This window comes from Glandiceps talaboti, chromosome 7 (assembly GCF_964340395.1).
Source record: "Glandiceps talaboti chromosome 7, keGlaTala1.1, whole genome shotgun sequence".
NCBI classification, from domain to species: Eukaryota; Metazoa; Hemichordata; class Enteropneusta; family Spengelidae; genus Glandiceps; species Glandiceps talaboti.
The window spans coordinates 22,524,671-22,533,952 of record NC_135555.1 but is presented as its reverse complement, the minus strand read 5'-3'; positions in this window follow the sequence as shown (position 1 = coordinate 22,533,952).

Here is a 9,282-nt window from a genome sequence, read left to right as displayed (position 1 = left end):
TATTCAGTTTGAAAAATTAAAATCCTGAACTTTATTTTGCGAACGGTTTTGTCATTTCTTAGTAATTATAGGGCCGACTGTACTATCACGTTTAACGTTTATGTCAACCCGGAAGTACATAGACACGAAAATAGACGAAGTGACTTGTACATGTAATTAGTAACAAAATTTTGCTGTAACTGCTGGTAACCTTCAAATTTATTTATTTTTATGTTGTAAATACATTCTAATATGCACTAAGGACAACACTATAAAGACTTGCTCTATGGGAAGGTAATTTTTTGTCTTTTAAAAATGCAATAGTTAGATCAATGTGTACCAGAAATGTTATGTAGTATTTAAGCTAGAAATAAGACCACATAACATCTTATTACTCCTCCCCCCCCCCCCAATTAAGACAAACTACTCACAGAAAGCAACAAAAAAAGAGAAGAAGCTCCAAAACATAAAAAAGAGAATAAAATTACAGTAAGGAGTTGATGATGCACAAACAACTACAAAGAAATAGACAGTTCAATTACAACACAGGGTTTGAAATAAATATGGGGTTTGGAAAAGTGAATTAGAAGTAGAGCAAAAACTAAGAGAGATGAAGAGCCTAAGTGAACAAGCGAAAGCACGAAAAGATAGGACCACCAAATTTTTTGCAGGACTACTACGTTATCAATTTTACTAGTCCTGTGGGATAGTGACTTTTTTACTCCAGTGCCAGTGGCTGAGAATGACTCTCAGCCATTATGGCTGAGAATGACTCTCTTTCGGGTACTTGGGGATTGTCGCCGTACGGAAACTAAGATGGCGATTAATACATTTCTTCCCTATATATATATCTACTACAACTAGTACAAGTTGAATGTTGACTTGGTAAATTTGTTAGAAAATTCAAATTCAAATTGCCTCAAAATTATTTTAGATCCCTAGTTTATTTCATTCATCATTAAAATTTTCCAGGGTTAAAGCTATAAGACACTGGAATTATTTATAGCCAACCTCAAAATCCTCTTCTTTTTTTTTTTTTTTTGTGTGCATTTCCCAGTCATTTTTTTTCTGAGATTTTGTGCAATTTTTCATAACAGTAGATTTTTGTTATAAAATGGTGACTATGGTATAAAAGTACAATACATTACCAACTTCTGTGTAAAATGTGTTTTATAGTGAGACATCATATATATGAAACCACTAACCACTTTATTGCATCGCTAAAACAAAACTGCATAGTAAAGAGCTGAAGAACTGAACCACTTCTACATGTCACCAAAATAAAAAATTAAATTAAAAAAAAAACAGCGGAGCTATTCTGACCGATAGGTCGCTTGTTATTATGTGTTATGTAAATTTAAATGAAGATTACTACTAGAAAGCTACCAAGTACAGATGTCCACCAAGCATTTTTGAAATCTACAGAAAAAATAGTGTTAGAAAGTAATGTTTCATTTGGTACCTCATTTTGGTACCAATTGGCTAAAAATCAGGGTCTGGCTCATGGACTATATGTAGTATTCAGGTTTAGGCAAAAAAAAATGTTAAGTTGTTTTTTTTCTGGCATGCATCACTTAAATACCCAATGTCAGTTGTTTTGTGTGTGTGTGCTTGTCCAACTCATGCTGTCTGTAGATCTGAGGGGGAAAACAAAAATAACCCTCCCTACTTCAGTGAAGACAACTGCAGAGCCAATCATGAACAAGCAAATGACATCTGCCCGCACATACACACTTGCTCTAAAGTACTAAATAAAAAGAACAGTAACTATCATAAATAGTAGACTGAGTGACAGGTTTGTTGAGAATAAAAAAAAAAGTTGCATTGTCACACCACTTTAGACAAAATGTTCTGACCAGAAACAATTTTTTATGGCCTTACACTAAATAATGTTGCAGAAAATATAATGTATCTGTTTGTTGTAGGGTTTCATCTACATTTCCAAGTTGTTGATTGGATTCTATTGGTTTTGTTTCCAACAAACATAATGCTAGCCCTAGTTATTTCTGTCTTTCTCATTACCTAATTCACCATAGATTTCTTCAATCTAGCAATATAATAAAAATAAAATAATGCCCTCTATGGCAGGAAAAGAAAAATTCACAGTATCACTGATGCCAGTGATGGTAAGAATATGAACCTACTAAGGCATATCTGGGTGAAAATTATCATTTATCGCTGAAATTTGGGAAACAAATGGTTTATAGATTCCTTATGACTTTACTTATCATTTCTACGGTATCTAGACTGGTAAAATATGATTATGAAATAAAAGTATTATGAAAATGTACAAATACACTTTTTCAAAAACAACAACCAACCATCCCATCCTTTTTCAGGTATTATGAAGCAGAATCATAGAATGAAATAGGGCTGCCCTAATGTGTAACATAGAATGAAATAGGGCTGCCCTAATGTGTAACATTGAATAAAATAGGGCCGCCCTAATGTGTAACATTGAATGAAATAGGGCTGCCCTAATGTGTAACATAGAATGAAATAGGGCTGCCCTAATGTGTAACATTGAATGACATAGGGCTGCCCTAATGTGTAACATTGAATGAAACAGGGCCGCCCTAATGTGTAACATAGAATTAAATAGGGCTGCCCTAATGTGTAACATAGAATGAAATAGGGCTGCCCTAATGTGTAACATAGAATTAAATAGGGGTGCCCTAATATGTAAAATAGAATGAAATAGGGCTGCCCTAATGTGTAACATAGCTTGAAATAGGGCTGCCCTAATGTGTAACATAGAATTAAATAGGGGTGCCCTAATATGTAACATAGCTTGAAATAGGGCTGCCCTAATGTGTAACATAGCTTGAAATAGGGCTGCCCTAATGTGTAACATAGAATTAAATAGGGCTGCCCTAATGTGTAACATAGAATTAAATAGGGCTGCCCTAATATGTATTATCATTTGTCTGTTGTGACATAGCCACATGTGTGACATTATTGTGAAATCTTATGAGCTATACAAAAACATACATACCAGCAATACAAATATATAATATATGTTTAGATTAATTTTTTATAATATATTTTCAAAAATAATGTCAGGGGACTAGGTTTTATCTAGTCACTGTTAAAAAAGTTGTGTAAAATTTGCACACATTCTAAGGTCAAATGATTCATTAGCCATGTACAATTTTAGGGAGTATCATATTGCCCAGTACACTATTTCCAAAATGCATGTGATTTATCTTTTTGAGTTCAAGTATTGATTTCACCTTAAATACACAAATTTCATCTTCAAAGTTGTGAAAATAAGATACAAGATACTGTGTGGTACTGTAAAGGATTGAGTCCTTCACATTGCAACCATTATCCTACCAGGTCCCCACTTATACATTTGGGTTAACTTGTAAACAATCTTGGTCTACATCTTGTCCAAGGGCTGTAGTCATACTGAATTAAATGCTCGTGAAATGGCTCAACTGACAAGTTTGCAGAATCTCAGCTGGCCACACTAACCAACCAACCATCTTGACTCCAGAAAAGTCAATAAACATGACTTGACAAATATGCCATAGAGGGCGCTCTATTGTGTACTCTATTTTTTAATCCAGATATGTTTTCATTTCCATTCCAGTAATGGTAGAGTGTTTGATAGAAGGAAAGATGAAATGATTTTATACCAAGATGTGAAGTCTATCCTGCAACTAATCCAGGCTAAAGGGATTCAAATAGCTGCTGCTTCAAGGTATTTTATCTTATGGTATTATAGCGAATAATAACGATAATAAGAAGAATCGTTATTCATCCAATTAAATAAAGAAATTTGTTGAATGGTTACCACGGATTAGCACCCTAATGCCCTAGTATTGAAAAGCAGGAGGAAACCGAAGTACCCGGGGAAAACCTGCATTGTTTGGCAGAGTCAAACTGAGCATCACCCTTCTTACATACAGACATGGTTAAATTTTAATCTTACCCAGCCAACACCTGGCGGGTTCGAACCCAGACTGTAGGGGTAAGAAGCATATGAGCTAACCACTCGACCACTGACAACCCATAATTGGAGACTGTTGTAATAATATATTGATATTATCAGAACTATGTATACTGTTCTAGTTGATAACAATCACATACATTACTTTGGAAAATGTGCTATTGGCTAACCAAGATCGACAAACTGTGGAAAATGTGCTATCGGCTAAGATAGACACAAACTAAACCTATTCTTGCAAGTGGTAGATCACACAAGTGGATGACAGCAGTGCCTTGTCTATGTGCATACAATCACCTTGTAATCAAGATAGTGCAAACACTGAGTGAGGTTGACTGTGGTGACTAGAGGAAAACTTGCTATCAGAAATGCCACCCTACTTTGAGTGTAATTACATAAATTAATAGCTTATATCAACATGTAACAACAATAGTTTTACTTTTTGTATGTGTGTTAGCATGCCGATAGTTGATCTTCCATTGTTGTATGTTCTTTTTGAATATTTTTTATAGAACAGAAACTCCTCCTGAAGCCAAAACATTATTAAAGTTGTTCAATATTGACCAGTATTTTAACTACAAAGAAATCTACCCTGGCTGTAAGAAAACACATTTTGGAAAGTAAGTTGTTTTCCTTGTCTTTCATTTGAAGATAAACAAAAAAGTTTTCAAATGAAATAACATTTTAATGAACTAGTCATAATGTTGCAGGGTCTTTTTTTGATAAAATTTGATACTATTAGTTTGTAGCTTTGTCAGAGTTTTTTGCATTTGACAGCTAAGCAGGTGCCACCAAACCAGAAAGACCAAGCACCATGTTTTTTTACATCTCACACAACATGGTTTTTTTGTTATGAATGACACATACAAAATACAGACACTAGCCCCATCTACACGGCACTAAAAATCCTACCTGAGGTAGGATTCGGGATAGTTTGAAGCCTGTGTAGACGCAAACGCGTCCTGAAACCGTCCTGAAACTGTCCTGACTTAGGACACCTTTGAGAGGTTTCCTGAAACCCTCCTGACTTCGTCCTATGTACTGTCAGGACGGAATGCGCGACATCTACGCCGCAACCTTCATATGTGCAGACACAAACCTATTCTACCTCAGGTAGGACTTGGGACTGCCTCAGGTAGGACGACCTACGTGTAGATGGGGCTAATATGTTGAAGATCATGACGCTCTCCTTTGGTGGTGCGCCCCCAACGGCGAATGCAATAGCTGTTGCCAGGGATATTGTTACCATCGCTTCTATTTCCTCTTTCATCGCTGTATTTTAATAATAAAACTACAGTGGATTATTCCAGTTAAATATGGAAACTTAAGACCAATAACAAATTTTCATGACGTCACATTTTGTTTACATGCATACCCAACTATAACCATTTCTAGACTAATCACTACCAGACTACACAGGAATACCATACAGGGAAAATGAAAACAACTTCTACATGTAATATATTGTTACACAGTACACATATTATTAACCAAAATTGGTGTACAAGTACTGAAATGTTGACAGCATGTAAAAAAGTATCTACCTATGCAGATTTGAATATATTATCTAGTTGAGGTGGTATATACAGTTCATAATAAATATCATAACAATGAAAATATATACAATAATGTATACTTGAGTTGGCACATAATCTCCCTTGCTTGTTTGAAATATCAATATATATATATTATGAGTTCCATTCAGTACACTTCAAATTCTGTTTTCTCTATATACGACATCATGTAGACAACTCATTCTTCCTTGATATTGTTAATTTGTACACTAAAACTAGCAAACTTTAACTTGGTCTAGCTGGCTCACACAACTCGTGCACGGTATGGTTATGCTATGACTGTATAGTCCTGCTTGGTGCTGAGCAAAACGCGTGCACCGTCTGCAAGTAGCGAAACGCGTGCACTGTCTGCAAGCAGGACCAGGTATGGTAACACTAAGTTGAAGATCATGACACTCTCCTTTGGTGGTGCGCCCCCAACGGCGAATGCAATAGATGTTGCAAGGGATATTGTTACAATCGGTTCTATTTCCTCTGTCATCGCTGTATTTTAATAATAAAACTACAGTGGATTATTCCAGTTAAATATGGAAACTTAAGACCAATAACAAATTTTCATGACGTCACATTTCGTTTATATGCATACCCAACTATAACCATTTCTAGACTAATCACTTACAGACTACACAGGAATACCATACAGGGAAAATGAAAACAACTTCTACATGTAATATATTGTTACACAGTACACATTTTATTAACCAAAATTGGTGTACAAGTACTGAAATGTTGACAGTATATAAAAAAAGTATCTACCTATGCAGATTTAAATATATTATCATAATTGAGTGTTAGGTATGACCTAACAAAATAAATTGTTTGGTTCTGGTTACCCAACCTCAACTAATTTTTCAATACCGACCTGCAAATTTAACGTATTCGAGAAAAAAAATAAAATCGCAAAAATTGTGAAGTCTTGCAAGAAATAGTGGATGCAGAAACTGACATCAACTTATAAAAAACAATATAAAACTGTTGTTCCAATCTGTAATGGCTGTACATCTGATGGGAAGAAACCAAAAACACAGAGACCATATGGAAAACAACGGAAAAAACACCTATTCTAAAATTGAGCATAAGCGGAACCACACAATTTTTTTGTTAGGCCGAATAAATGTATGTACAAAATACTAACAATAGTGTAATTTTGCACTTCGGATTAATGTCACACAACTCGTGTATGGTATGGTTATGCTGTGATTGTATAGTCCTGCTTGGTGCTGAGCGAAACGCGTGCACCGTCTGCAAGTAGCGAAACGCGTGCACCGTCTGCAAGCAGGACCAGGTAGTTGAAGATCATGGCTCTCTCGTTTGGTGGTGCGCCCCAACGGCGAATGCAATAGCTGTTACCAGGGATATTGTTACCATCGGTTCTATTTCCTCTTTCATCGCTGTATTTTAATAATAAAACTACAGTGGATTATTCCAATTAATGATGGAAACTTAAGACCAACAACAAATTTTCATGACGTCACATTTTGTTTATATGCATACCCAACTATAACCATTTCTAGACTAATCACTACCAGACTACACAGGAATACCATACAGGGAAAATGAAAACAACTTCTACATGTAATATATTGTTACACAGTACACATATTATTAACCAAAATTGGTGTACAAGTACTGAAATGTTGACAGCATGTAAAAAAGTATCTACCTATGCAGATTTGAATATATTATCTAGTTGAGGTGGTATATACAGCTCATGATAAATATCATAACAATGAAAATATATACAATAATGTATACTTGAGTTGGCACATAATCTCCCTTGCTTGTTTGAAATATCAATATATGTGAGTTTCATTCAGTACACTTCAAATTCTGTTTTCTCTATATACGACATCATGTAGACAACTCATTCTTCCTTGATATTGTTAATTTGTACACTAAAACTAGCAAACTTTAACTTGGTCGAGCTGGCTCACACAACTCGTGCAAGGTATGGTTATGATATGATTGTATAGTCCTGCTTGGTGCTGAGCAAAACGCGTGCACCGTCTGCAAGTAGGGAAACGCGTGCACCGTCTGCAAGCAGGACCAGGTAGTTGAAGATCATGGCTCTCTCGTTTGGTGGTGCGCCCCAACGGCGAATGCAATAGCTGTTACCAGGGATATTGTTACCATCGCTTCTATTTCCTCTTTCATCGCTGTATTTTAATAATAAAACTACAGTGGATTATTCCAATTAATGATGGAAACTTAAGACCAACAACAAATTTTCATGACGTCACATTTTGTTTATATGCATACCCAACTATAACCATTTCTAGACTAATCACTTACAGACTACACAGGAATACCATACAGGGAAAATGAAAACAACTTCTACATGTAATATATTGTTACACAGTACACATATTATTAACCAAAATTGGTGTACAAGTACTGAAATGTTGACAGTATATAAAAAAAGTATCTACCTATGCAGATTTAAATATATTATCATAATTGAGTGTTAGGTATGGTCTAACAAAATAAATTGTTTGGTTCTGGTTACCCAACCTCAACTAATTTTTCAATACCGACCTGCAAATTTAACGTATTCGAGAAAAAAAATAAAATCGCAAAAATTGTGAAGTCTTGCAAGAAATAGTGGATGCAGAAACTGACATCAACTTAAAAAGACAATATAAAACTGTTCTTCCAATTTGCAATGGCTGTACATCTGATGGGAAGAAACCAATAACACAGACACCACACAATATTTTTGTTAGGCCGAATAAATGTATGTACAAAATACTAATAATACATCTGTTGCAGACCTCACTGTATGTGTGTGAATCCCCATCTGAATAATAATAAGATAACCGAGTGTGGGAGGTGAAAGTGTAATATTGCACTTCAGATTAATGTCATTTCTATGGGTTTATGTGCATACACAGACATGCACCAGTCTCTGGGGAGATTTTTTTGTCTCATATTCTTCAAATGTTTTGAGTATGTTATTCAGTTTTGAAAAATGTCCAACTTTTTTTCAGTTACTAGTAGTCTCCCATGCATTAAGGTATTCACCCAACTGTTTGCAATCACCATTCAGGTCACCATCTAACACAGAAACACATGTGTGTTTAAAAAAATCTTTATTCAAATTAAGAGAGAAAAAAGCCTGGCGACTTGAGCAAGTCTAGTGCATGCAGTGAGATTTACAATAGGTATATATATACCCAGGTTGGTCATGAATTTCACATACTAATGGCCCCTCCTGGGCCCTAAGATGGAAAAAGTGCGACATGTAAATGTCATTCGAAGGAAAGATACAGATATAAAAATTCCAAGCTCTAGTTGATATAATGATGAGATGAAACATTCGTTTCCTTACAATCTCTTTCACTGAACTGTTAATAACACGGCTGAGTCAGCATCAATATATCTCAGATAATGTTAATAACGTTTCCCTAACATGTATCAACTGCATCTTGTTGAAAAACCATGAGGGTTTTTTAGCACAACTGAACTTGTTCAGTAGTGCTATAGGGATCGCCCGGCGTCTGTCTGTCTGTGTGTGTGTGTGTGTGTGTGTGTGTGTGTGTGTGTGTGTGGATGTGTGTGTGTGTGTAAACAACTTAAAGTCAAAAACCGTTGAACCGATTGCCACGATATTTGGTGGGTCCATTACTTTGGGTGTCTAGTTGGGAAATTGTTCAAATCAAAATGATCGCATCACAGGTGTGTGATTTGGGTCAAAAAATGTGATTTTTGGTCAAAAAACTTAAACTCAGAAACTACTGGGCAGATTGGTGCGAAATTTGGTGGGAACATTCTTAAGGG